Genomic DNA, 12,350 nt, shown 5'->3' on the forward strand with positions numbered 1-12,350 from the left:
CGGGGAGATTCGAAAAACAAAAAACAGATTTTGTTCCTTTTTTGGACCATATGTTATTACTGTAGTCAATATTGTTATAAAAGAAGGAAAACTTTTTACAGCTGCTTGACCATGCTCTCCTTTCCTTCGGAGGTTGTTGCTCGCTCCGCGTTGTTCCTCGCCCGGCCGTTGCGCCATGTTGCCAACGCCGCTGACGCCACTTTCACTCCTGCCCAGGAAGGTTAGCAGCCACCATTGTGTTTTTCTTCCCGTATCTGTCCATGGGGACTTGGCCTATATTTCAGGGTGAGGCCTCACCACGTTTCCCGCTCGACAGCTAAGCTGGAGGTTGCCCCCTGTTGGATTTCCGTGCGACTGCAGGCACGGGCGCCTCCATTGGAAAAGGATGGGTGGGTGGATGGGGGTTGGTGGTGTTGGGCACATGCACCCCGCCCTGCCCGCCACGCCTGCTGCAGTCTATTCCCATGCCACCCTGCCTGTCTCCTACGACTTATTGCCGGGAACCAGCCTTAGCAAACCCCAGACTTTACTTGGCAGCTGCAGGACCGATTCTGCGCTCCATTGAGATCCTGCGCGCCCGTTGATTAAGCACCCGAAAATGCAAAAGCTGTGATCGTGTTACCTCAGCCAAAGGGAAGGGGGGTGTTACGGAGATGGCTTTTCATCTTGGTTAGATGTTCTGGTAAAAAATATTGTGTTGCTCAAAGTTTGCCGGCCACTCTTCACACCTAAGCTCAGTCACCCAACACCATTTTGAAGAAGAAGAGAGAGTCCGAGGAAGAATGGAGCAGGAGCGGGAGTTTACCGGTTATCGCTTCTCGGCCTTTTGGCTAAGATCCAGTGTAGTTTCTGTTCTTATCAGTTTAATATCTGATACGTCCCCTATCTGGGGACCAAATATTAAATTGATTTTTGGAACAGGGAGATGGAACGAGAGCTTGCTCCGTCCGCTCCGCGCATCGACCTGGTATCGCAGTGCTTCCAGGATCGGTGCAGCTCCCCTCGGGGAGATTCGAAAAACAAAAAACAGATTTTGTTCCTTTTTTGGACCATATGTTATTACTGTAGTCAATATTGTTATAAAAGAAGGAAAACTTTTTACAGCTGCTTGACCATGCTCTCCTTTCCTTCGTAGGTTGTTGCTCGCTCCGCGTTGTTCCTCGCCCGGCCGTTGCGCCATGTTGCCAACTCCGCTGACGCCACTTTCACTCCTGCCCAGCAAGGTAAGCAGCCACCATTGTGTTTTTCTTCCCGTATCTGTCCATGGGGACTTGGCCTATATTTCAGGGTGAGGCCTCACCACGTTTCCCGCTCGACAGCTAAGCTGGAGGTTGCCCCCTGTTGGATTTCCGTGCGACTGCAGGCACGGGCGCCTCCATTGGAAAAGGATGGGTGGGTGGATGGGGGTTGGTGGTGTTGGGCACATGCACCCCGCCCTGCCCGCCACGCCTGCTGCAGTCTATTCCCATGCCACCCTGCCTGTCTCCTACGACTTATTGCCGGGAACCAGCCTTAGCAAACCCCAGACTTTACTTGGCAGCTGCAGGACCGATTCTGCGCTCCATTGAGATCCTGCGCGCCCGTTGATTAAGCACCCGAAAATGCAAAAGCTGTGATCGTGTTACCTCAGCCAAAGGGAAGGGGGGTGTTACGGAGATGGCTTTTCATCTTGGTTAGATGTTCTGGTAAAAAATATTGTGTTGCTCAAAGTTTGCCGGCCACTCTTCACACCTAAGCTCAGTCACCCAACACCATTTTGAAGAAGAAGAGAGAGTCCGAGGAAGAATGGAGCAGGAGCGGGAGTTTACCGGTTATCGCTTCTCGGCCTTTTGGCTAAGATCCAGTGTAGTTTCTGTTCTTATCAGTTTAATATCTGATACGTCCCCTATCTGGGGACCAAATATTAAATTGATTTTTGGAACAGGGAGATGGAACGAGAGCTTGCTCCGTCCGCTCCGCGCATCGACCTGGTATCGCAGTGCTTCCAGGATCGGTGCAGCTCCCCTCGGGGAGATTCGAAAAACAAAAAACAGATTTTGTTCCTTTTTTGGACCATATGTTATTACTGTAGTCAATATTGTTATAAAAGAAGGAAAACTTTTTACAGCTGCTTGACCATGCTCTCCTTTCCTTCGGAGGTTGTTGCTCGCTCCGCGTTGTTCCTCGCCCGGCCGTTGCGCCATGTTGCCAACTCCGCTGACGCCACTTTCACTCCTGCCCAGCAAGGTAAGCAGCCACCATTGTGTTTTTCTTCCCGTATCTGTCCATGGGGACTTGGCCTATATTTCAGGGTGAGGCCTCACCACGTTTCCCGCTCGACAGCTAAGCTGGAGGTTGCCCCCTGTTGGATTTCCGTGCGACTGCAGGCACGGGCGCCTCCATTGGAAAAGGATGGGTGGGTGGATGGGGGTTGGTGGTGTTGGGCACATGCACCCCGCCCTGCCCGCCACGCCTGCTGCAGTCTATTCCCATGCCACCCTGCCTGTCTCCTACGACTTATTGCCGGGAACCAGCCTTAGCAAACCCCAGACTTTACTTGGCAGCTGCAGGACCGATTCTGCGCTCCATTGAGATCCTGCGCGCCCGTTGATTAAGCACCCGAAAATGCAAAAGCTGTGATCGTGTTACCTCAGCCAAAGGGAAGGGGGGTGTTACGGAGATGGCTTTTCATCTTGGTTAGATGTTCTGGTAAAAAATATTGTGTTGCTCAAAGTTTGCCGGCCACTCTTCACACCTAAGCTCAGTCACCCAACACCATTTTGAAGAAGAAGAGAGAGTCCGAGGAAGAATGGAGCAGGAGCGGGAGTTTACCGGTTATCGCTTCTCGGCCTTTTGGCTAAGATCCAGTGTAGTTTCTGTTCTTATCAGTTTAATATCTGATACGTCCCCTATCTGGGGACCAAATATTAAATTGATTTTTGGAACAGGGAGATGGAACGAGAGCTTGCTCCGTCCGCTCCGCGCATCGACCTGGTATCGCAGTGCTTCCAGGATCGGTGCAGCTCCCCTCGGGGAGATTCGAAAAACAAAAAACAGATTTTGTTCCTTTTTTGGACCATATGTTATTACTGTAGTCAATATTGTTATAAAAGAAGGAAAACTTTTTACAGCTGCTTGACCATGCTCTCCTTTCCTTCGGAGGTTGTTGCTCGCTCCGCGTTGTTCCTCGCCCGGCCGTTGCGCCATGTTGCCAACGCCGCTGACGCCACTTTCACTCCTGCCCAGGAAGGTTAGCAGCCACCATTGTGTTTTTCTTCCCGTATCTGTCCATGGGGACTTGGCCTATATTTCAGGGTGAGGCCTCACCACGTTTCCCGCTCGACAGCTAAGCTGGAGGTTGCCCCCTGTTGGATTTCCGTGCGACTGCAGGCACGGGCGCCTCCATTGGAAAAGGATGGGTGGGTGGATGGGGGTTGGTGGTGTTGGGCACATGCACCCCGCCCTGCCCGCCACGCCTGCTGCAGTCTATTCCCATGCCACCCTGCCTGTCTCCTACGACTTATTGCCGGGAACCAGCCTTAGCAAACCCCAGACTTTACTTGGCAGCTGCAGGACCGATTCTGCGCTCCATTGAGATCCTGCGCGCCCGTTGATTAAGCACCCGAAAATGCAAAAGCTGTGATCGTGTTACCTCAGCCAAAGGGAAGGGGGGTGTTACGGAGATGGCTTTTCATCTTGGTTAGATGTTCTGGTAAAAAATATTGTGTTGCTCAAAGTTTGCCGGCCACTCTTCACACCTAAGCTCAGTCACCCAACACCATTTTGAAGAAGAAGAGAGAGTCCGAGGAAGAATGGAGCAGGAGCGGGAGTTTACCGGTTATCGCTTCTCGGCCTTTTGGCTAAGATCCAGTGTAGTTTCTGTTCTTATCAGTTTAATATCTGATACGTCCCCTATCTGGGGACCAAATATTAAATTGATTTTTGGAACAGGGAGATGGAACGAGAGCTTGCTCCGTCCGCTCCGCGCATCGACCTGGTATCGCAGTGCTTCCAGGATCGGTGCAGCTCCCCTCGGGGAGATTCGAAAAACAAAAAACAGATTTTGTTTCTTTTTTGGACCATATGTTATTACTGTAGTCAATATTGTTATAAAAGAAGGAAAACTTTTTACAGCTGCTTGACCATGCTCTCCTTTCCTTCGTAGGTTGTTGCTCGCTCCGCGTTGTTCCTCGCCCGGCCGTTGCGCCATGTTGCCAACGCCGCTGACGCCACTTTCACTCCTGCCCAGGAAGGTAAGCAGCCACCATTGTGTTTTTCTTCCCGTATCTGTCCATGGGGACTTGGCCTATATTTCAGGGTGAGGCCTCACCACGTTTCCCGCTCGACAGCTAAGCTGGAGGTTGCCCCCTGTTGGATTTCCGTGCGACTGCAGGCACGGGCGCCTCCATTGGAAAAGGATGGGTGGGTGGATGGGGGTTGGTGGTGTTGGTCACATGCACCCCGCCCTGCCCGCCACGCCTGCTGCAGTCTATTCCCATGCCACCCTGCCTGTCTCCTACGACTTATTGCCGGGAACCAGCCTTAGCAAACCCCAGACTTTACTTGGCAGCTGCAGGACCGATTCTGCGCTCCATTGAGATCCTGCGCGCCCGTTGATTAAGCACCCGAAAATGCAAAAGCTGTGATCGTGTTACCTCAGCCAAAGGGAAGGGGGGTGTTACGGAGATGGCTTTTCATCTTGGTTAGATGTTCTGGTAAAAAATATTGTGTTGCTCAAAGTTTGCCGGCCACTCTTCACACCTAAGCTCAGTCACCCAACACCATTTTGAAGAAGAAGAGAGAGTCCGAGGAAGAATGGAGCAGGAGCGGGAGTTTACCGGTTATCGCTTCTCGGCCTTTTGGCTAAGATCCAGTGTAGTTTCTGTTCTTATCAGTTTAATATCTGATACGTCCCCTATCTGGGGACCAAATATTAAATTGATTTTTGGAACAGGGAGATGGAACGAGAGCTTGCTCCGTCCGCTCCGCGCATCGACCTGGTATCGCAGTGCTTCCAGGATCGGTGCAGCTCCCCTCGGGGAGATTCGAAAAACAAAAAACAGATTTTGTTCCTTTTTTGGACCATATGTTATTACTGTAGTCAATATTGTTATAAAAGAAGGAAAACTTTTTACAGCTGCTTGACCATGCTCTCCTTTCCTTCGTAGGTTGTTGCTCGCTCCGCGTTGTTCCTCGCCCGGCCGTTGCGCCATGTTGCCAACTCCGCTGACGCCACTTTCACTCCTGCCCAGCAAGGTAAGCAGCCACCATTGTGTTTTTCTTCCCGTATCTGTCCATGGGGACTTGGCCTATATTTCAGGGTGAGGCCTCACCACGTTTCCCGCTCGACAGCTAAGCTGGAGGTTGCCCCCTGTTGGATTTCCGTGCGACTGCAGGCACGGGCGCCTCCATTGGAAAAGGATGGGTGGGTGGATGGGGGTTGGTGGTGTTGGGCACATGCACCCCGCCCTGCCCGCCACGCCTGCTGCAGTCTATTCCCATGCCACCCTGCCTGTCTCCTACGACTTATTGCCGGGAACCAGCCTTAGCAAACCCCAGACTTTACTTGGCAGCTGCAGGACCGATTCTGCGCTCCATTGAGATCCTGCGCGCCCGTTGATTAAGCACCCGAAAATGCAAAAGCTGTGATCGTGTTACCTCAGCCAAAGGGAAGGGGGGTGTTACGGAGATGGCTTTTCATCTTGGTTAGATGTTCTGGTAAAAAATATTGTGTTGCTCAAAGTTTGCCGGCCACTCTTCACACCTAAGCTCAGTCACCCAACACCATTTTGAAGAAGAAGAGAGAGTCCGAGGAAGAATGGAGCAGGAGCGGGAGTTTACCGGTTATCGCTTCTCGGCCTTTTGGCTAAGATCCAGTGTAGTTTCTGTTCTTATCAGTTTAATATCTGATACGTCCCCTATCTGGGGACCAAATATTAAATTGATTTTTGGAACAGGGAGATGGAACGAGAGCTTGCTCCGTCTGCTCCGCGCATCGACCTGGTATCGCAGTGCTTCCAGGATCGGTGCAGCTCCCCTCGGGGAGATTCGAAAAACAAAAAACAGATTTTGTTCCTTTTTTGGACCATATGTTATTACTGTAGTCAATATTGTTATAAAAGAAGGAAAACTTTTTACAGCTGCTTGACCATGCTCTCCTTTCCTTCGGAGGTTGTTGCTCGCTCCGCGTTGTTCCTCGCCCGGCCGTTGCGCCATGTTGCCAACGCCGCTGACGCCACTTTCACTCCTGCCCAGGAAGGTTAGCAGCCACCATTGTGTTTTTCTTCCCGTATCTGTCCATGGGGACTTGGCCTATATTTCAGGGTGAGGCCTCACCACGTTTCCCGCTCGACAGCTAAGCTGGAGGTTGCCCCCTGTTGGATTTCCGTGCGACTGCAGGCACGGGCGCCTCCATTGGAAAAGGATGGGTGGGTGGATGGGGGTTGGTGGTGTTGGGCACATGCACCCCGCCCTGCCCGCCACGCCTGCTGCAGTCTATTCCCATGCCACCCTGCCTGTCTCCTACGACTTATTGCCGGGAACCAGCCTTAGCAAACCCCAGACTTTACTTGGCAGCTGCAGGACCGATTCTGCGCTCCATTGAGATCCTGCGCGCCCGTTGATTAAGCACCCGAAAATGCAAAAGCTGTGATCGTGTTACCTCAGCCAAAGGGAAGGGGGGTGTTACGGAGATGGCTTTTCATCTTGGTTAGATGTTCTGGTAAAAAATATTGTGTTGCTCAAAGTTTGCCGGCCACTCTTCACACCTAAGCTCAGTCACCCAACACCATTTTGAAGAAGAAGAGAGAGTCCGAGGAAGAATGGAGCAGGAGCGGGAGTTTACCGGTTATCGCTTCTCGGCCTTTTGGCTAAGATCCAGTGTAGTTTCTGTTCTTATCAGTTTAATATCTGATACGTCCCCTATCTGGGGACCAAATATTAAATTGATTTTTGGAACAGGGAGATGGAACGAGAGCTTGCTCCGTCCGCTCCGCGCATCGACCTGGTATCGCAGTGCTTCCAGGATCGGTGCAGCTCCCCTCGGGGAGATTCGAAAAACAAAAAACAGATTTTGTTCCTTTTTTGGACCATATGTTATTACTGTAGTCAATATTGTTATAAAAGAAGGAAAACTTTTTACAGCTGCTTGACCATGCTCTCCTTTCCTTCGTAGGTTGTTGCTCGCTCCGCGTTGTTCCTCGCCCGGCCGTTGCGCCATGTTGCCAACTCCGCTGACGCCACTTTCACTCCTGCCCAGCAAGGTAAGCAGCCACCATTGTGTTTTTCTTCCCGTATCTGTCCATGGGGACTTGGCCTATATTTCAGGGTGAGGCCTCACCACGTTTCCCGCTCGACAGCTAAGCTGGAGGTTGCCCCCTGTTGGATTTCCGTGCGACTGCAGGCACGGGCGCCTCCATTGGAAAAGGATGGGTGGGTGGATGGGGGTTGGTGGTGTTGGGCACATGCACCCCGCCCTGCCCGCCACGCCTGCTGCAGTCTATTCCCATGCCACCCTGCCTGTCTCCTACGACTTATTGCCGGGAACCAGCCTTAGCAAACCCCAGACTTTACTTGGCAGCTGCAGGACCGATTCTGCGCTCCATTGAGATCCTGCGCGCCCGTTGATTAAGCACCCGAAAATGCAAAAGCTGTGATCGTGTTACCTCAGCCAAAGGGAAGGGGGGTGTTACGGAGATGGCTTTTCATCTTGGTTAGATGTTCTGGTAAAAAATATTGTGTTGCTCAAAGTTTGCCGGCCACTCTTCACACCTAAGCTCAGTCACCCAACACCATTTTGAAGAAGAAGAGAGAGTCCGAGGAAGAATGGAGCAGGAGCGGGAGTTTACCGGTTATCGCTTCTCGGCCTTTTGGCTAAGATCCAGTGTAGTTTCTGTTCTTATCAGTTTAATATCTGATACGTCCCCTATCTGGGGACCAAATATTAAATTGATTTTTGGAACAGGGAGATGGAACGAGAGCTTGCTCCGTCCGCTCCGCGCATCGACCTGGTATCGCAGTGCTTCCAGGATCGGTGCAGCTCCCCTCGGGGAGATTCGAAAAACAAAAAACAGATTTTGTTCCTTTTTTGGACCATATGTTATTACTGTAGTCAATATTGTTATAAAAGAAGGAAAACTTTTTACAGCTGCTTGACCATGCTCTCCTTTCCTTCGGAGGTTGTTGCTCGCTCCGCGTTGTTCCTCGCCCGGCCGTTGCGCCATGTTGCCAACGCCGCTGACGCCACTTTCACTCCTGCCCAGGAAGGTTAGCAGCCACCATTGTGTTTTTCTTCCCGTATCTGTCCATGGGGACTTGGCCTATATTTCAGGGTGAGGCCTCACCACGTTTCCCGCTCGACAGCTAAGCTGGAGGTTGCCCCCTGTTGGATTTCCGTGCGACTGCAGGCACGGGCGCCTCCATTGGAAAAGGATGGGTGGGTGGATGGGGGTTGGTGGTGTTGGGCACATGCACCCCGCCCTGCCCGCCACGCCTGCTGCAGTCTATTCCCATGCCACCCTGCCTGTCTCCTACGACTTATTGCCGGGAACCAGCCTTAGCAAACCCCAGACTTTACTTGGCAGCTGCAGGACCGATTCTGCGCTCCATTGAGATCCTGCGCGCCCGTTGATTAAGCACCCGAAAATGCAAAAGCTGTGATCGTGTTACCTCAGCCAAAGGGAAGGGGGGTGTTACGGAGATGGCTTTTCATCTTGGTTAGATGTTCTGGTAAAAAATATTGTGTTGCTCAAAGTTTGCCGGCCACTCTTCACACCTAAGCTCAGTCACCCAACACCATTTTGAAGAAGAAGAGAGAGTCCGAGGAAGAATGGAGCAGGAGCGGGAGTTTACCGGTTATCGCTTCTCGGCCTTTTGGCTAAGATCCAGTGTAGTTTCTGTTCTTATCAGTTTAATATCTGATACGTCCCCTATCTGGGGACCAAATATTAAATTGATTTTTGGAACAGGGAGATGGAACGAGAGCTTGCTCCGTCCGCTCCGCGCATCGACCTGGTATCGCAGTGCTTCCAGGATCGGTGCAGCTCCCCTCGGGGAGATTCGAAAAACAAAAAACAGATTTTGTTCCTTTTTTGGACCATATGTTATTACTGTAGTCAATATTGTTATAAAAGAAGGAAAACTTTTTACAGCTGCTTGACCATGCTCTCCTTTCCTTCGTAGGTTGTTGCTCGCTCCGCGTTGTTCCTCGCCCGGCCGTTGCGCCATGTTGCCAACTCCGCTGACGCCACTTTCACTCCTGCCCAGCAAGGTAAGCAGCCACCATTGTGTTTTTCTTCCCGTATCTGTCCATGGGGACTTGGCCTATATTTCAGGGTGAGGCCTCACCACGTTTCCCGCTCGACAGCTAAGCTGGAGGTTGCCCCCTGTTGGATTTCCGTGCGACTGCAGGCACGGGCGCCTCCATTGGAAAAGGATGGGTGGGTGGATGGGGGTTGGTGGTGTTGGGCACATGCACCCCGCCCTGCCCGCCACGCCTGCTGCAGTCTATTCCCATGCCACCCTGCCTGTCTCCTACGACTTATTGCCGGGAACCAGCCTTAGCAAACCCCAGACTTTACTTGGCAGCTGCAGGACCGATTCTGCGCTCCATTGAGATCCTGCGCGCCCGTTGATTAAGCACCCGAAAATGCAAAAGCTGTGATCGTGTTACCTCAGCCAAAGGGAAGGGGGGTGTTACGGAGATGGCTTTTCATCTTGGTTAGATGTTCTGGTAAAAAATATTGTGTTGCTCAAAGTTTGCCGGCCACTCTTCACACCTAAGCTCAGTCACCCAACACCATTTTGAAGAAGAAGAGAGAGTCCGAGGAAGAATGGAGCAGGAGCGGGAGTTTACCGGTTATCGCTTCTCGGCCTTTTGGCTAAGATCCAGTGTAGTTTCTGTTCTTATCAGTTTAATATCTGATACGTCCCCTATCTGGGGACCAAATATTAAATTGATTTTTGGAACAGGGAGATGGAACGAGAGCTTGCTCCGTCCACTCCGCGCATCGACCTGGTATCGCAGTGCTTCCAGGATCGGTGCAGCTCCCCTCGGGGAGATTCGAAAAACAAAAAACAGATTTTGTTTCTTTTTTGGACCATATGTTATTACTGTAGTCAATATTGTTATAAAAGAAGGAAAACTTTTTACAGCTGCTTGACCATGCTCTCCTTTCCTTCGTAGGTTGTTGCTCGCTCCGCGTTGTTCCTCGCCCGGCCGTTGCGCCATGTTGCCAACGCCGCTGACGCCACTTTCACTCCTGCCCAGGAAGGTAAGCAGCCACCATTGTGTTTTTCTTCCCGTATCTGTCCATGGGGACTTGGCCTATATTTCAGGGTGAGGCCTCACCACGTTTCCCGCTCGACAGCTAAGCTGGAGGTTGCCCCCTGTTGGATTTCCGTGCGACTGCAGGCACGGGCGCCTCCATTGGAAAAGGATGGGTGGGTGGATGGGGGTTGGTGGTGTTGGGCACATGCACCCCGCCCTGCCCGCCACGCCTGCTGCAGTCTATTCCCATGCCACCCTGCCTGTCTCCTACGACTTATTGCCGGGAACCAGCCTTAGCAAACCCCAGACTTTACTTGGCAGCTGCAGGACCGATTCTGCGCTCCATTGAGATCCTGCGCGCCCGTTGATTAAGCACCCGAAAATGCAAAAGCTGTGATCGTGTTACCTCAGCCAAAGGGAAGGGGGGTGTTACGGAGATGGCTTTTCATCTTGGTTAGATGTTCTGGTAAAAAATATTGTGTTGCTCAAAGTTTGCCGGCCACTCTTCACACCTAAGCTCAGTCACCCAACACCATTTTGAAGAAGAAGAGAGAGTCCGAGGAAGAATGGAGCAGGAGCGGGAGTTTACCGGTTATCGCTTCTCGGCCTTTTGGCTAAGATCCAGTGTAGTTTCTGTTCTTATCAGTTTAATATCTGATACGTCCCCTATCTGGGGACCAAATATTAAATTGATTTTTGGAACAGGGAGATGGAACGAGAGCTTGCTCCGTCCGCTCCGCGCATCGACCTGGTATCGCAGTGCTTCCAGGATCGGTGCAGCTCCCCTCGGGGAGATTCGAAAAACAAAAAACAGATTTTGTTCCTTTTTTGGACCATATGTTATTACTGTAGTCAATATTGTTATAAAAGAAGGAAAACTTTTTACAGCTGCTTGACCATGCTCTCCTTTCCTTCGTAGGTTGTTGCTCGCTCCGCGTTGTTCCTCGCCCGGCCGTTGCGCCATGTTGCCAACTCCGCTGACGCCACTTTCACTCCTGCCCAGCAAGGTAAGCAGCCACCATTGTGTTTTTCTTCCCGTATCTGTCCATGGGGACTTGGCCTATATTTCAGGGTGAGGCCTCACCACGTTTCCCGCTCGACAGCTAAGCTGGAGGTTGCCCCCTGTTGGATTTCCGTGCGACTGCAGGCACGGGCGCCTCCATTGGAAAAGGATGGGTGGGTGGATGGGGGTTGGTGGTGTTGGGCACATGCACCCCGCCCTGCCCGCCACGCCTGCTGCAGTCTATTCCCATGCCACCCTGCCTGTCTCCTACGACTTATTGCCGGGAACCAGCCTTAGCAAACCCCAGACTTTACTTGGCAGCTGCAGGACCGATTCTGCGCTCCATTGAGATCCTGCGCGCCCGTTGATTAAGCACCCGAAAATGCAAAAGCTGTGATCGTGTTACCTCAGCCAAAGGGAAGGGGGGTGTTACGGAGATGGCTTTTCATCTTGGTTAGATGTTCTGGTAAAAAATATTGTGTTGCTCAAAGTTTGCCGGCCACTCTTCACACCTAAGCTCAGTCACCCAACACCATTTTGAAGAAGAAGAGAGAGTCCGAGGAAGAATGGAGCAGGAGCGGGAGTTTACCGGTTATCGCTTCTCGGCCTTTTGGCTAAGATCCAGTGTAGTTTCTGTTCTTATCAGTTTAATATCTGATACGTCCCCTATCTGGGGACCAAATATTAAATTGATTTTTGGAACAGGGAGATGGAACGAGAGCTTGCTCCGTCCGCTCCGCGCATCGACCTGGTATCGCAGTGCTTCCAGGATCGGTGCAGCTCCCCTCGGGGAGATTCGAAAAACAAAAAACAGATTTTGTTCCTTTTTTGGACCATATGTTATTACTGTAGTCAATATTGTTATAAAAGAAGGAAAACTTTTTACAGCTGCTTGACCATGCTCTCCTTTCCTTCGGAGGTTGTTGCTCGCTCCGCGTTGTTCCTCGCCCGGCCGTTGCGCCATGTTGCCAACGCCGCTGACGCCACTTTCACTCCTGCCCAGGAAGGTTAGCAGCCACCATTGTGTTTTTCTTCCCGTATCTGTCCATGGGGACTTGGCCTATATTTCAGGGTGAGGCCTCACCACGTTTCCCGCTCGAC

At 51.6% G+C, this 12,350-nt stretch overlaps 12 non-coding genes across 12 annotated transcripts; all 12 read left to right on the plus strand.

Annotated features, from left to right (window-relative positions):
- Positions 1-810: 810 nt before the first annotated feature.
- LOC137330850 (U2 spliceosomal RNA) lies at positions 811-1,001 on the plus strand. Its single transcript, XR_010965271.1, has one exon. It is a non-coding gene; the product is annotated as a U2 spliceosomal RNA (small nuclear RNA).
- An 812-nt stretch (positions 1,002-1,813) lies between these two features.
- Positions 1,814-2,004, plus strand: LOC137330851 (U2 spliceosomal RNA). Its single transcript, XR_010965272.1, has one exon. It is a non-coding gene; the product is annotated as a U2 spliceosomal RNA (small nuclear RNA).
- An 812-nt stretch (positions 2,005-2,816) lies between these two features.
- Positions 2,817-3,007, plus strand: LOC137330852 (U2 spliceosomal RNA). The gene has a single exon (XR_010965273.1). It is a non-coding gene; the product is annotated as a U2 spliceosomal RNA (small nuclear RNA).
- An 812-nt stretch (positions 3,008-3,819) lies between these two features.
- On the plus strand, positions 3,820-4,010 carry LOC137330853 (U2 spliceosomal RNA). The gene has a single exon (XR_010965274.1). It is a non-coding gene; the product is annotated as a U2 spliceosomal RNA (small nuclear RNA).
- Positions 4,011-4,822: 812 nt separating this feature from the next.
- On the plus strand, positions 4,823-5,013 carry LOC137330854 (U2 spliceosomal RNA). The gene has a single exon (XR_010965275.1). It is a non-coding gene; the product is annotated as a U2 spliceosomal RNA (small nuclear RNA).
- An 812-nt stretch (positions 5,014-5,825) lies between these two features.
- LOC137330845 (U2 spliceosomal RNA) lies at positions 5,826-6,016 on the plus strand. The gene has a single exon (XR_010965266.1). It is a non-coding gene; the product is annotated as a U2 spliceosomal RNA (small nuclear RNA).
- An 812-nt stretch (positions 6,017-6,828) lies between these two features.
- Positions 6,829-7,019, plus strand: LOC137330855 (U2 spliceosomal RNA). The gene has a single exon (XR_010965276.1). It is a non-coding gene; the product is annotated as a U2 spliceosomal RNA (small nuclear RNA).
- Positions 7,020-7,831: 812 nt separating this feature from the next.
- On the plus strand, positions 7,832-8,022 carry LOC137330856 (U2 spliceosomal RNA). Its single transcript, XR_010965277.1, has one exon. It is a non-coding gene; the product is annotated as a U2 spliceosomal RNA (small nuclear RNA).
- An 812-nt stretch (positions 8,023-8,834) lies between these two features.
- Positions 8,835-9,025, plus strand: LOC137330858 (U2 spliceosomal RNA). The gene has a single exon (XR_010965279.1). It is a non-coding gene; the product is annotated as a U2 spliceosomal RNA (small nuclear RNA).
- Positions 9,026-9,837: 812 nt separating this feature from the next.
- LOC137330748 (U2 spliceosomal RNA) lies at positions 9,838-10,028 on the plus strand. The gene has a single exon (XR_010965172.1). It is a non-coding gene; the product is annotated as a U2 spliceosomal RNA (small nuclear RNA).
- An 812-nt stretch (positions 10,029-10,840) lies between these two features.
- On the plus strand, positions 10,841-11,031 carry LOC137330859 (U2 spliceosomal RNA). Its single transcript, XR_010965280.1, has one exon. It is a non-coding gene; the product is annotated as a U2 spliceosomal RNA (small nuclear RNA).
- Positions 11,032-11,843: 812 nt separating this feature from the next.
- LOC137330860 (U2 spliceosomal RNA) lies at positions 11,844-12,034 on the plus strand. Its single transcript, XR_010965281.1, has one exon. It is a non-coding gene; the product is annotated as a U2 spliceosomal RNA (small nuclear RNA).
- The last annotated feature ends 316 nt before the right edge of the window (positions 12,035-12,350 follow it).

Source organism: Heptranchias perlo, chromosome 12 (assembly GCF_035084215.1).
Source record: "Heptranchias perlo isolate sHepPer1 chromosome 12, sHepPer1.hap1, whole genome shotgun sequence".
Classification (NCBI taxonomy): domain Eukaryota; kingdom Metazoa; phylum Chordata; class Chondrichthyes; order Hexanchiformes; family Hexanchidae; genus Heptranchias; species Heptranchias perlo.